This window comes from Canis aureus, chromosome 20 (genome assembly GCF_053574225.1).
Source record: "Canis aureus isolate CA01 chromosome 20, VMU_Caureus_v.1.0, whole genome shotgun sequence".
Taxonomy (NCBI): Eukaryota; Metazoa; Chordata; class Mammalia; order Carnivora; family Canidae; genus Canis; species Canis aureus.
Window position 1 is genome coordinate 26,440,944 of NC_135630.1, and position 16,113 is coordinate 26,457,056.

The 16,113-nt window shown below is 37.2% G+C and overlaps 1 protein-coding gene across 17 annotated transcripts in view; it reads left to right on the plus strand.

Annotated features, from left to right (window-relative positions):
• The window catches only part of LOC144291589 (uncharacterized), a 131,035-nt gene that overhangs the window by 80,902 nt on the left and 34,020 nt on the right, over positions 1 to 16,113 (plus strand). The gene's annotated exons all lie outside the window — the stretch shown is intronic.

Sequence of the window (16,113 nt, forward strand, 5' to 3'; positions counted from 1 at the left end):
TAGGTTTATTCCTAGGTATCTTCTGTTTTTTGGTGCAATTGGAAATAGGATTGATTCCTTAATTTTTCTTTCTTCAGTCTCATTGTTAGTGTATAGAAATACAGCTGATTTCTGTGCATTGATTTTGTATCCTGCCATGTTGCTGAATTGCTATATGAGTTCTAGCAATTTTGGCAGGGAGTCTTTCAGGTTTGCCACATACAGTATCATGTCATCTGAGAAGAGTGAGAGTTTGACTTCCTTTTTGCCAATTTGAATGCCGTTTATTCCCTTTTGTTGTCTGACTGTTGAGGCTAGGACTTCTAGTAACTATGTTGAATAACAGTGGTAAGAGTGGGCATCTCTGTCATGTTCCTGACCTTAGAAGAAAAGCTCTCAGTTTTTCCCCTTTGAAAATGATGTTTCCTATGAACTTTTGGTATATGGCTTTTATGATACTGAGGTATGTTCCTTCTATTCCTTTTTTTTAAGTTACTTTTTTTTTTTAGATTTTATCTGTTTATTCATGAGAGACACAGAGATATAAAGAGGCAGAGACACAGTCAGAGGGAGAAGCAAGCTCCATGCAGGGAGCCCAATGTGGGACTCAATCCCCGGACTCCAGGGTCATGCCTGGAGCCGAAGGCAGGCACTTTATAACTGCTGAGCCGCCCAGGCATCCCTTGTTCCTTGTATTCCTACACTTTGAAGAGTTTTGATCAAGAAAGGATGCTATATTTTGTCAATTGCTTTTTCTGCATCAATTGAGAGGATCATATGGTTCTTGTCTTTTTTTTTTAATTAATGTGATCTCTCACATTTATTGATTTGTGAATGTTGAACCACCCTTGCATCCCATGAATAAATCCCACTTTGTTGTGGTGAATAATGCTTTTAATGTACTGTTGGATCCTATTGGCTAGTATCATGGTGAGTATTTTGATATCCATGTTCATCAGGGATATTGGTCTGTAATTCTCCTTTTTGATGGGATCTTTGGTTTTGGGATGAAGGTAATGCTGGCCTCTTGGAACAAGTTTGGAAGCTTTCTTTCTATTTCTATGTTTTTTGATGGCTTCAGTAGAATAGGTATTATTTATTCTTTATGAGTTTTATAGAATTCCCCTGGGAAGCCATCTGGTCCTTGACTCTTGTTTCTTGGGAGGTTGTTGGTGACTGCTTCAATTTCCTTACTGGTTATTGGTCTGTTCAGGTTTTCTATTTCTTCATGTTTCAGTTTTGGTAGTTTATAAGTTTCCAAGAATATATCCCTTTCTTCCAGATGGCCTAATTTTTTGGCGTATAATTAGTTATAATACATTCTTTTTTTTTAAATTTTTATTTATTTATGATGGTCACACACAGAGAGAGAGAGAGAGAGAGAGGCAGAGACACAGGCAGAGGGAGAAGCAGGTTCCATGCACCGAGAGCCCGACGTGGGATTTGATCCTGGGTCTCCAGGATCGCGCCCTGGGCCAAAGGCAGGCGCTAAACCGCTGCGCCACCCAGGGATCCCTATAATACATTCTTAAAATAATTTGTATTTCCTTGGTGTTGGTCATGATCTCTCCTCTTTAATTCATGATTTTATTAATTTGGTCCTTTCTCTTTTCTTTTTGATAAGTCTGGCTAGGGTTTTATCTATCTTATTAATTCTTTCAAAAACCAGCTCCTAGTTTCATTGTTTTATAGTTCTGGTTTCTACTTCATTGATTTCTGCTGTAATTTTTATTATTTCTCTTTTGCTTGGTTTGGGCTTTATTTGCTGTACTTTCTCCATCTCCTTTAGGTGTATCGTTAGCTTGTGTATTTGAGATTTTTCTGATTTTTTTTTTTTTTTTGAGAGAGACTTGTATTGAAATGTACTTTTCTCTTAGGACCACCTTTGCTGTATCCCAAAGGTTTTGAACTGTTGTGCTTTCATTCTCGTTAGTTTGCATGAATCTTTTTAATTCTTCTCTAATTTCCTGGTTTGACTCCTTCATTCTGTAGTAGGATGCTCTTTAACTTCCAAGTGTTTGAATTCCTTCCAAATTTCCTTTTGTGATTGAGTTCAAGTCTCAAAGCATTGTGATCTGAAAATATCCAGGGAATAATCCCAGTCTTTTGATATTGATTGAGACCTGATTTGTGAACGAGTAAGTGGTCTATTCTGGAGAAAGTTCCATATGCATTTGAGGAGAATGTATATTCTGTTGCATTAGGATAGAATGTTTTGTGTATATCTGTGAAGTCCTTTTGGTCCAGTCATTCAAAGCCTTTATTTCTTTGTTGATTTTCTCCTTAGATGATCTGTCTATTGCTGTGAGTGAGGGTTTGAAGTTCCCTACTACTAATGTGTTATTATTATATGTATTTCTTTACTTTGGTTATTAATTGGCTGCTCCCAAATTAGGAGCATAAATATTTACAATTGTTATATCTTTTTGTTGTATAGACCCTTTAAGTATGATATAGCACCGCTTTTCATCTCTTTGTACAGTCTTTGGTTTAAAATCTAATTTATCAGGCAGCCCCAGTGGTACAGCGATTTAGTGCTGCCTGCAGCCTAGGGTGTGATCCTGGAGACGCGGGATCGAGTCCCATGTCAGGCTTCCTGCATGGAGCCTGCTTCTCCCTCTGCCTGTGTCTCTGCCTCTCTCTCTCTCTCTCTCTGAATAAATAAATAAATCTTAAAAATAAGTAAATAAAATCTAATTTATCTGATATGACGATTGATATCCCAGCTTTCCTTTGAGGTCCATTTGCATGGTAAATGGTTCTTCACCCCCTCATTTTCAGTCTACAGATACATTTAGGTCTAAAATGAGTCTCTCTTAGAGAATTTATGAGTGGTCTTGCTTTTTAAATCTAATCTGGATACCCTGTATCTTTTAACTGGAGCATGTAGCCCATTCATGTTTAGAGTAACTATTGAAAGATATGAATTTAGTGCCATTGTATTACCTGTACAATCCCTGTTTCTGTGGATTATCTCTGTTTCTTTCTGGTCTGTGTTACTCTTGGTCTCTCTTCGCTTACAGAATCCCCCTTAATATTACTTTCAGGGCTGGCTTTGTGGTCACATATTCTTTCAGTTTCTGTCTGTCTTAGAAGCTCTCCATCTCTCCTTCCATTCTGAGTGACAGCCTTGCTGGATTCAGTATTCTTGGCTGCATGTTTTTCTCATTTGGTATACTGAATATATCATGCCAGCCCGTTCTGGCCTGCCAGGTCTCTGTGGAGAAGTCTGTTGTCAATCTGATATTTCTCCCTCTGTATGTTAGGAATCTCTTTCTGGACCTGCTTTTAGGATTTTCCCTTTATTTCTGAAATTCTCAAGCTTCATTATTCTATGTCAGGGTGTTGATCTATTTTTATTGATTTTAGGAGGGGTCCTCTCTACCTTTTGGATATGAATGCCTGTTTCCTTCCCCAGATTAGGAAAGTTCTCAGTTATGATGGTCTCAAATATATCCCCTGCCTCCCCCGCATTTCCACTCTCTGTGCCTTCAGGAATTCCAATAATTCAGATCTTTGTTTTTTTTTTTTTTTTTTTAAATAGCATTATTTATCTCCCTGAGGAGCCTCTCTTCATGGGCTATTAGTTGTTTTTCTCTTTTCCTCAGCTTCCTTTCTTCCATCAACTTGTCTTCTATGTCACTTTTTCTCTCTTCTGCCTTATTTACCCTAGCTGTTAGAGCATCCAGTTTAGACTGCATCTCAGAATATTTTAAATTTTGGCCTGATTAGATCTCATTTCTGCAGTAAGAGAATCTCTAGAGTCTTTTATGCTTTTTTGAAGTCCAGCTAGTGGGATCCCTGGGTGGCGCAGCGGTTTAGCGCCTGCCTCTGGCCCAGGGCGTGATCCTGGAGACCCGGGATCGAATCCCACGTCAGGCTCCCGGTGCATGGAGCCTGCTTCTCCCTCTGCCTATGTCTCTGCCTCTCTCTCTCTCTCTCTCTGTGACTATCATAAATAAATAAAAAAAAAATTTGAAGTCCAGCTAGTCACTTTGTAATTATCATCCTGAATTCCATCTGACGTCTTACTTAAATTCTTATCCATTAGATCTGTGGCAGAGAATATTTCCTCTTGTTCTTACTTTTGTTGTGAATTCCTCCTTCTAGTCATTTTGTCCAGTGAAGAATGGCTGTATGAATCAACAGAACTAAAATTTTCAACAACAACCCAAGCAAAATACGCACTAGACAAATCTGAAGAATTTAGGAACCAGGAAAGAAAAGAAAAAAGACAAACACACACGCACACACACACACAGAGAGACAAAAAAAAAAAAAAAAAAAAGAAAGAAAAGAAAAAAGGGGAGGAGAGAATATAACCTCAGAGTGGACAAAACAGGGTGATCCACTTGTCCTGAGTGTATTTTGGTCTATATGTTAAAAGATACTAAATTCTAAAGTTATAAAGAAACCAAATATATATATATACACACACACAAAAATAAAATTGAATAGAGTGAAAGAAAGCCAAAAATGAAAAACATATCTATAACATGTAATTATAAAATATGAAAGTTAAAAAAATATTTAAAAGGAAAAAGTGGATTAAAAAAACTAGTTTAAATGGAAAAAAATGGAAAAAAAGGAAAATTTTGAACTGAAAGACCAACAAATCATAAGAGAAAACCTTGAGTTCTTTCTATATATTATTTTACTCCCCCCACTGGAGTTTTCCAGTCCTGGTTGGTCAGTAAACTTTCTGTTCCCAGGTTCTTCCAGCCAGTATTCTGGAGGAGGTCTGCTGTGCTGATTCTCAGGTGTCTGTGCCTGGGCAGAGTTGTCCGCCCCATGCCAGGGGACTGGGCTCAGTATAAGCTATTTGCTGTGTGTGGCTTTTGTTCCCTGAAGGCTTTCCACACCACTTTAGAGGGAGGAAATAAAAATGACTGGCCCCCATCTCCAATCCCAGAGCTGAAAGATCATGGTGTGTACCAAACTCTACAGACTCCTATGATGCCCACCCACTCACTCACATCCTCCAGGGGGAAGATGGAAGGACACTATTTTGTGTGATTTGCAGGGCTCTGGCAGGGAGAGCTTCCCCCACTAGTGCATGCAACTGCACGCCCCCTCCTATAGGAAGGAGAGGGTCACCCTGTTTCTGTCCATTGTAGGAGTGTTCACAGAGAGTGTTCATGTGGTTGAGTGTGCACCCGCTCTGCCTTTCCTGGAGGAAGACGGAGGGTTGCTGTGTTCCCATCCTTTTCAGGGGCCCAACACCCAGAGCAGTCACCCAATCCAGCCTTCATTCGTTGTTTAGGGCAAAACAAGCTGAGAGTCCCCTCCCTGGCTCAGTCATTTAAAGCCCTTTCCCTGCAGCAATCCTTGGAATTTCTGCCAGCTGAGACACCTCTGTTCTTTTTGCACTTCCAGGGATATTGATATCCCACTGTCCCACCTTTAATTCTGCCCCCGCTTCACCACTGAGTATCTTTCAGGCGGGGAACACTCTAACAGGAGCAGATTTCTAAAGATCCCAATTTTGAGCTCCAGGGCCATATCACTTTCTAGTACCAGCTTACAGAGGCTCCTCCACACCCCCACACCATTTATCTTCCAATATGGCCCCTCCGTTTCTCTTCTCCACACTCCTACCTTGCAAAAAATGGTCACTTTTCTATTTGTATTGTTCCAGCCATTCTTTCCTTACATCTTGGGTTGAATTCATAGGTGTTCAGGATGATTTGAGAGTTATCTAGCTAAATAAGGGGATGAGATGAAAGGAGGATTCCCACTCTTTTGCCATCTTGCCTCTTCCAATTAATTTAATTTAAATAAAAATAAAAACAATGCATCTTCCAAACCAGGAAAAAAATTACATTGGCTATTTGGGATCTTCTGTGGTCCATACAAGTTTTAGGATTATTTGTTTGCCTTCTGTGAAGAGTACTATATGTATTTTGATTTGGATTGTGTTAAATCTGTAGATTGCTTTGGGTAGTATGGACATTTTAACAATATTAATTCCTCTGATCTATAAGCAGGGCATATCTTTCCATTTGTTTGTTTCGTTTTCAGTTTCTTTCAACAGTGTTTTATTGTTTGCAGAGTATCGGTCTTTTACCTCCTTGGTTAAATGCATTCTTAGATACTTTATTCTTTTTGGTGCAGTTGTTAATGGGATAGTTTTCTCAATTTCTCTTTCTTCTACTTCGTTACTGGTGTATAGAAGTGCAACTGATTTCTGTATATTAATTTTGTATCCTGGAACTTGTACCAAATTCATTTACAATTTCAGGTTATTTTCAGAGTTAGTTGTAAAGATGTACTGTTGCCTCAGTATGTCCATGGGATGAGGTGAGCTCAGAATCTTCCTCTTGTGCCTTATCCCTCTCTCTGATCTGACCTGGAAAGGATTTGTATGAGTATAGAGAGCCAGGAATGGCAAATGGATTCAAATTATAAACTTGGGAGTAATCTGAATCTCATTCTCTTTGTAAAATTGTGTTATGAACACTAAACATGAGCTCTACCTCTGAACAAATTTAAGTGTATAATATAGTATTGTTAATTGTAGGCACTGTGGAACAAAAGATCTCTAGAACTTACTCAGTTTGAATAAGCAACACTTTATACACTTTAAACAATTCTCTAGTCCCTCTCTACCTAGCTCCTGGCAACCACCATTCACCTTTATGCTTCTGTAGGTTTGACTATTTTAGATATCTCATATAAATGAACTCATGCAGTATTTGTCTTTCTGTGACTGGTTTATTTCACTTAGCCTAATATTGTTCAGATTCATCGAGGTTGTTGCATATGGCAGGATTTCCTTTTTGTCTTAAGGCCAAATAATATTCCATTGTCTCTATATACCACATTTTTTAACCCATTCATTTGTTGATGGATATTTAAGTTGTTTCTATAGCTTGGCTATTGTGAATAATGCTGCCATGGACATGGGAGTATAAATATTTCTTAAGATATTTATATATCAGCTGTATCTCCTGATTTTAATTGTTTGGATATATACACAGAAGCACGATTGCTGGATCATATGGTAATTTTTAATTTTTTGAGAAACCTTCATACTATTTTCCATAGTAACTGCACTATTTTCCATTCCTATCCACAGTGTGCTAAGGTACCTATTTCTCCATAAGCTCTCTAATATTTATTTATTTTTTTGTATTTTTGATAATAGCCATTCTAACAGGTATGAGGCAAATGTGATTTTGATTCGCATTTCCCTAATGATTAGTGATGTTGAGCACTTTTCTTTTCTGAAATATCTCTTTAAGTCCTTTGTTTATTTTAAAATTCAGTTTGTATTTTTGCTATTGAGTTGTAGGAATGGAGTAATCTAGTTCTGAATGGTAGTTAAAATGGAGTTCCTTAATGAAATACCCAGGGAGTACAAAAGAAAGAAGAGCCAAGGGCAGTATCCAAGAGGCACTCACATTTAAAAGAAAGACTAAAGGGGGAAATCCAGTGAAGGAAAGTGAGGCATTTCCCCTAATAGGGTAAACTATTTTAATTTGAAATCCAGCAGGGAGACAGTATCAGACTGAAGGAGCTTATTTAAAATGATTTCTTCCAATATTTAATATATATGTTCATACCTTGCAGGCAGTAAAGTATTTCTCATTTTCCTAATTCTAAGGTAAAATGCAATTTTAATTTAAATTTTTATTTATTTATTTATTTATTTATTTATGATAGTCACACAGAGAGAGAGAGGCAGAGACACAGGCAGAGGGAGAAGCAGGCTCCATGCACCGGGAGCCCGATGTGGGATTCGATCCCGGGTCTCCAGGATCGCACCCTGGGCCAAAGGCAGGCGCCAAACCGCTGCGCCACCCAGGGATCCCCGCAATTTTAATTTAATGTAGGTTTAACTGTTTGGTTTGTGAAGGGTCTTTCATGTTCTGTCTCTTAAGTAAGTCTTTAATTACTTCTAGATTGAGAGCCTACCTAGGAAAATTGTGATTTCTTCCCTTGCTCCTGAATCTGTATTTAATAACTGAATGTCTGCAAATAGTACCAGGCAATGCAGTAATTACGCAATTACTAAGGGTCATTGTTGGTATGAATATATTTCATTAAGAGGCAAACTTTTCCTGCTGTATTATAGATACTTCATAAACACACTGATCCATGTTATAAATTGGTACAGATTTGTCACATATTGATACCAATAGTTTAGAAGTAGCCTAAAAATATTATTTTGTCATTTGCTTCCAAGATGACAATAATTTCAGGTATGTGTTAGGCACTTGATCTAGTTCTGCTCCAACCTCTGTTTCAAAATTGTGTCTATGCAACATAATTTGCTACAGGATAGATGTGTTTATTTTCTGGATATAACAGAGCACTGGGCCTAGCCTTAAAAGACCTGAAGTTAAAATCCTCCTTCTTCTGCTTCTCAGATGTTATACTTGGGCAAGCCAGTTAAGTGTATTTCAACAAATTCTTTGCTAAATTTCTAGTCTTACCAAGTACTGAAAAACAAAGCTAAATGTAGTCTTAGAGAAAGACAGACATACATAGAACATTTCAAAATAATGTGTGAGAGGTATGTGCAGAGCCTAGGAGTTTGACAGAGATCTTTTTTTTTCAGCTTGAGGAATAAAGGGTGGGCAGGTATTTCTAGAGATGTCTGGGATGGTTCTTTTTATTTTATTTTTTTACTTTAAAATTTTAAAAAATCAATTAACACATAATGTATTATTAGTTGCAGAAGTAGAGGTCAGTGTTTTATCAACCTTCTATTATACCCAGTGCTCATTACGTCACATGCCGTCCTTAATCACACAGTTACCCCATCTGCCCACTTCCCTCCCCTCCAGGGACCCTCAGTTTGTTTCCTATGATTAAGAGTTTCTTATGATTTGTCTCCCTCTCTGATTTCATCTTTTTTTTCCCTCTTTTCTCCTATGATCCTCTGTTTTGTTTCTTACTAAATTCCACATATGGGTGAGATCATATAATAACTGCCTTTCTCTGATTGACTTATTTCACTTAGCATAATATCCTCTAGTTTTATCCATGTCATTACAAATGGCAAGATTTGATTTTTTTTTGAGGGCTGAGTAGTAGTCCATTGTGTGTATGGATGGATATATATACACACACACACACACACACACACACACACACACACACACATATATACACCAATATACCACATCTTCTTTATACATTCATCTGTTGATGGACATCTGGGCTCTTTCCATAGTTTAGTTATTGTGGACGTTGTTACTATAAACATTAGGGAGCAGGTACCCATTTGAATCATGACATTTGTATCTTTGGGGTAAATCCCTAGTAGTGCAATTGCTGGATCATAGGGTAGCTCTATTTTCAACTTCTGAGGAACCTCCATACTGTTTTCTAGAGTGGCTGTACCAGCTTACATTCATCTGGGGTGATTCTTAAGAGGTAAACATTTGTGGCAGTTTTGGGGGATGGGGAAAAGTTGTTGACTGAAAGGTCATAAGGTGGTTACTCAGTGTTGGGCCTCGGAATGCACTTGGAGGGACTTGTCAAAGTATGTTGAGAATAGCCGTCACAGTCAGATTAACACTGCTGTTACTTATATAATTATAATTCTGGTGGCAGTGTGGAGGGTGCTTTTGAAAGAAACAAATCAAGGCATTTTTAATGCTTCAGTGAAGCATGATAAAGGCTTGAATTTGGGAGATACTTGAGTCAGGGAAAGGAAGAGCATAAGAAAGAGTAAGGAGGTATCTATTTATGACAGTGCTTGCTGAACTAGAAAAAGCACAGCTTGAAGAGTGAGAAAGACCTGCACTTGAACCTACCTTCATCATTTAAAGATTTGAGCCCTTGGCAAATATTTCCTGACTTTCTGCATTTATGAAAGTGAGGGGGACCCTGCCTTGTCTTATCATGGAGATTAGATATAACCTAAAGCACCAGAAGTCATGCTTAAATGTAGAATGTCAGTAAATGATTACTAGTATTACTATTTACTTGATATCACTTAATATCTCTAAAACCCAGACTTCTACAAAATTATAGGTTTGTTATGATGTTACAATGAAGTAGTGTTTGTTGATGATGAATAACCTTTAGATAAACAGTGTTTTCAGAAAAAAAGTGTTTTCCCTACTTGAAAGAAAAATAGCTTTGAGCCTCATTTTTAAAAAAGACTGTTCTTAAAAAAAATAAAAAAAATAAAAATAAAAATAAAAAAGACTGTTCTTATAAACAGTGCAGTTTATTGTTTTATTGAATAAAAGCAAATAAGTGAGAATATTGTCTACTGACATGCTAATAATGAGCATCTTTGATATTTAGCTCTATGGAGTTTTATATTACAGTGGTTAAGAATAGGAGAACTGAGGGGTCAGACAGATAGCTTATTGTATGTATCTGATTAAGTTAATTATCCTCTTTATACCTCAGTTTCTTGATTAGCCACTAAGTGGCTAAGTGGCTAAACCTCCTAAAATATTTGTGAAGATTAAATTAGAAGTTACATACGTAAACTCCTCTGTCGGATGTTTGGGTACCAGTCATTGGGTTGCCAAGGATTTACTAAATAGTGACCAATTTTTTTTTTTTTGCAGCGCAGTGTTCAAAAGGGTGACTTTATAGGCACTAACTTATTTAATGAAAAAAAAAAGAAAAGACAACATCCAAAGATGGGTATTACTTTTATGCCCCATTTGCAGACTTAAGAATGTAGATTGAGAGGTGGGATTTCATTTTTCAAAATCACATAGCCAGGAAGCTAGCTATAGCGCTGAGAATAGAATATTTCCTTATATTCAGTCTTGCATTTTCTGAATCTGTTGTATACTCCTACTAGGGCCTATGCTGGTGTCTCTCTCCCCTCACCCCAACCCAGCAGTGTCTTCCTCATCCCCAGGGTTGTAAGACAGTGTCTGCTTAAGCACAATGCAATGAAGAGCTATAACACAGACTGTGGTTTTATGCAAGAGCTGGATGCTGCTCCCCCCTGTTCTGAGCTCTGGATGGTTCAGTCTGCTGAGGGTTTCAGCTCTAGTTTGGCTCCCCTTCCCATGAATAAGTGGCACTCTCTGACAATTCCTTACCTCCTATTTGCACCAGGACCTGCCCAACTGAGGTGTATATTTCTGGGATGAAGGAATTTTAGTGATGTCCTCTGAGGGTCTTATGTTCCTCCCTTCCACCAACCAGAACAGCCTCAGCCTGTTTCATATGAGCTGATAGGCTGTAGACTTAATTACCACATGAGTAAGGTCATGGGTTTTTTATTGCTGATGGACAGTGTGCAAGCCCTTTTCAAACCAAGCCATAGACAGATATCTTTATTATAAATGATAATAATAATATTAATAAACAGGGTGGAAGGTAAGAGCTGGAAATATCTCATTTGTGAATAGACATGCTCATTTATGGAAAGGCTCTATTAAAAAAAAGAAAGGCTCTATTTCTCATGTGTCAACTCTACATGCCTTTACAGATAAGGACAAGTAGAGGAAACCATGGAATTTGATTTGCTTTACTTTTTTTATTTAAGGACTATTTATTTATTTATTCATTTGAGAGAGGGACAAGGAGAGAAAATCTGAAGCTGACTTTGCACTAAGTACAGAGCTGGATATGGGGCTAAATCTCCTGATCTCATGACCATGAGATCATGACCTGAGCCGAAGCCAAGACTGAGACACTTAGCCAGCTGAGCCACCCAGGAGCCCCTTGTTTGCTTTTCAAATAAATATATGTTTATGCAGCTCACATTCAAAAGTAAGCCTTGGGCAGCCGGGGTTGCTCAGTGGTTTGGCGCTGCCTTCAGCCTGCGGCGTGATCCTGGAGACCCAGGATTGAGTCCCATGTCAACCTCTCTGCATAGAGAGCCTGCTTCTCCCTCTGCCTATGTCTCTGCCTCTCTTTCTCTCGGTGTCTCTCATGAATAAATAAATAAAATCTTTAAAAAAAAAGACTTCATGGTACGATCATGTCCTTATTTCTGACTTTATGATATGCTCTTAATAGAGGAATGATGGATTATTTATATCAAACAAAAAAGAGAACTTGGAATTCCTGTCTTCAGAGAATTTTACACAGAAGGAAACTAAGATCCAGAGAAATTAATAATTTTTTCTGATGTCATGGAGCTTGTTAATGACAGAACAAATATTTCAGAGAGGGAGGCATTGTTCCAAGGTGAATATTTATGGGTTTTTGTTTTTTTTTAATTTTTATTTATTTATGATAGTCACAGAGAGAGAGAGAGAGAGAGAGGCAGAGACATAGGCAGAGGGAGAAGCAGGCTCCATGCACCGGGAGCCTGATGTAGGATTCGATCCCGGGTCTCCAGGATCGCGCCCTGGGCCAAAGGCAGGCGCCAAACTGCTGCGCCACCCAGGGATCCCTATTTATGGGTTTGAGGTCATCATATGTTAAATTTTGGTTTAGCTGTTTGGCTGTAATGCATTGGCTAAGGATTTGACTTCTCCAGTCCTTGGTTTCTTCACCTCTCATTTGAAGAGAGTGTTCAGGTAACAAAGTGAGGACAGAAGACTGTTCTTGTGATAATTAAACAAATTAACTTTTGAGTTCATTTTGTGCAGTTGTGTAGATGTATACAATAGTAGCCATGACTTCTCGGTCTTATGATTCTTATGTAAAAGCTCTTTTAATTATTGATTTTATGTAGAAATCTGGGTTTTCTTTTTTTCAGTTTTATTAAGATATAAGTGATACATAACATTGTGTCAGTTTAAGTTGTGCAACATAATGATTTGATATGGGTATGTATTAAGAAATTGTTGCCGTAGTAAGTTTAGAGAATTTTTGATGCTGCCTCTGATTCCAATGGAAAACACTTAATCAAGTTTTTGAATTACTGTTTATTCCTTGACAAAAGGAATAAATAGTGTGAAATAAATAAGTGTGAAAACTCTTCTTGTTTTAATGAGAACCCTTGCTATTTAGTTATTCAGTGCCCCTTGCAAACATCTAATAAGGAAACATCTACCAATTTGATTTGTATCTGTTCTCTCTCTCCTTCCTATGAATTTAATTTTTCAATCTTTAGATTGTTAAATAGCACATAATACCTTGATTTTGTTTTTTTAGAATATCTTGATTTTGACCTGCAAATAACTAGTTGACATTTATGAATTCCTTCTTAATTAAAGATACTTATAAGTGCTTCTTTTTTTAAGATTTTATTTATTCACGAGAGACAGAGACACAGAGACACAGAGACATGGAGACACAGGCAGGGGGAGAAGCAGGCTCCAAGCAGGGAACCTGATGTGGGACTTGATCCTGGGACTCCAGGATCACACCCTGGGCCGAAGGCAGGCGCTAAGCCACTGAGCCACCCAGGGATCCCCAAGTGCTTATTTATGTTTAGAAGTGAACTAGGAATATTTTCGGACCATTATCTTGCTATACTGAAATAATGTTGACATTTGATTATCATGCTAAACTATTCTGAACACTTTTTAGCCATCAGAAATCTAATGCAAGAGAGCTTGTGCTAACTTTTCAGGACTGACATTTAGAACTAAGATTTACTATTGCTCAGTGGTAGGGATTATACTAAAGGAAAGAAGAGGAGTCATGAAGGGAGTGGAAAGTCTGGCTTGAGGCAAAGTTGTGAAGCAGATCAGGTTAATCATAACCGTTTTCTCAGGTTCCATCAGTCTTTTACCCATACTTTCTTTTTTGGACACCTTCTCTGCAGACACTTTTCTAGTAGGTTCTTAAAGCCATGTTACTCTGGTTATCTGGAGCTGGTTACAGCAATGCCTTCCTCTTTACTATAAAAGGTAAAAGCAATTTCTTCTGCTTTGCCCGTGGAGGGCTGCCCTTCCACAGTAGACTCACCTTCACTTTTCAGGTGATATATTTATTTTAATATTTCCTTCTGCATACTTGCAGCTACTTTTGCTATTAAGTCCAAAACAAAGCAAAGGGATTAACAAGTCACAGCACTTCTGGCGCTACTTGATAGGGATGTCCAGGATTGGTTTTTAATTAATGTATCTAATTTTAAGGGAACACTAGAAAATTTAAATCTGCTTCCTTTTAATTGACTCTTCAGTTTAATTCTTTGATCTCGATGTAAAAATTAAGTGTAATCGTTTTGCCATTTGATGAACTTTCACTTACTTACTGATGACTGCAGTCCCTCCTCAGACTTCTGATCTCGTGTTTATATACCAGCATGTCATTTTTCCTTAGCCAATATGGATCCCAGTTCCTTAATTTGTCTACTTGTCTCCTTTGGGTACACACCAGTTTTTCAGTGTTTTCTAATAGTAAAGTGGCCGTAGACACATTAATGAGGCTCTCAACCTTATGGTATTTGTACAAGAAGATGATGTTTACTTTTTCTTATTGCTGACTCTTATTTTGTGGTTCCTGGTCTTTCTTATCTTTTCCATTGCTTTCCTTTCCTACCAAATCCTCATTCACTTTTTTTGTCATCTTCATGGACCTGAGGAAAATTTGCCTTGAATAATTTTCTTAATGTGTATTTTTTATTTGTGATTGTGCTCCTTGTTAATTTCTTTTTATAAAAATAAGTTATATTTTGTTGAATAAATAAGTGAAATTCCAAAAATACATGAATATTTCATAAGTTTATGAGAGAAAAGTAGTTTTGATTCCTCCCTACTGACTTCCTGTTCTACTCCCTAAACTCTCTTAACAGTTCCCTGTGTATTCTTCTAGGCATTTTCCATGTAAGTTGAGTAAATACCTGGTTATGAAAAAAATCTAACTTTAATTTTTGTACCTGAATTTAATTTCTTTATAGAGCTTCCATTTTCCTGGTTATCTCTGAGTACTGGAAAACTGAATAGTGTCAAGGGCAGATGGTCTGAATCACAATCATGTTTATGTACCAGACCCTACCTTTTCATTCTTTCTGTTTCTTTGTTACCGTGGTCCTACCTGGTCATGTCTTCTTCTACTATTTTGGTTGTTCTTGGGCTTTTGCTACTGAACACCAAAGCCAAAAACTTATTATTATTGTTTTAATTCTGTAGATTCTTTTCTATTATCCTCTTAAGACATGGAGACATTGGCTACTGCCTGAATGGGGATAAATATCAGATAAGAAAAGCAACTATAAGAAAAAAATTAAGTATTTATCTAATATATATGTTAACTGAAAATTCAATAGGAGTTTCCTTGTTAGTATTTAGACTGAGCCTGAAAGATAAGGATAACAAATCATGAAATATCTCTGGCACATTCTCAAGAGACAGATACTGGAATTGTTAAGAGGTGGTCATACTGAACTGTGGACCTCACCCTTACATTCAGTTTATATAAACAGAAAACCAGAAGAGATTAAGAGAATTTACTGAAGAAGGGGAATTTGTAAGTGTAAAGTGTACTTTAGCTTCTATAGGTAAAGTGTTTTTGTACTCTGGCTTCCTTGAAGATTTTCCCTTTGTCTTTGGTTTTCTGTACTTTGAATATAGACCCCTTGAAGTAGTTTTTTTTTTTTTTTTTTTTTTTTTTTTTTTTTTGGTGTTCATCTTGCTTGGTCTTGCTTGGTGTTCTCTCAGCTTCCTAGTGTGTGATTTAGTGTATGTCACTAGTTTGGGAATATTATTAGCCATTAATACTTCAAATATTTATTCTGTTTCTTTTTCTCTTTCTTCTTCTTCTAGTATTATCATTATGTATCACAACTTGTGTACTTGTCCTACAGTTCTTGGACATACTAGCCTTTTTAATAATTCCATTCATTTTTCTGTTTGCTTTTCTGTTTAGGAAGTTTCTATTGGTACATCTTTAAGTGCACCAGTCCTCTCGCCAGTGTACTAATGAGTCCATCCATGAATTCCAAAGGCATTCTTTACTTCTCTTATAATGCTTTTTATTTTTAGCATTTTCTTAGAGATTCCATCTCTCTACTAACATTAATCATGTGTTCTTACATTTGTTTATTTTTTCTTTTAGAGCCCTTAGCATATTAATCATAATATTTTAAACTTTCATATCTGATAATTCCAAATTCTGTGTCACATCTAAGCCTAGTTCTTAGGCTTGCTGTGTCTCATCTGTTTTTTTCTTTCCTTAGCGTACCTTATAATTATTGTTTAAAGTGCACATTATATGTCAGTTATTAGGAACTAAGGCTAGTAGGCCTTTAGTGTGAGGTTTTGTATTAATCTGTATAAAGCTGACTGTGTTTAAATGTTTGCT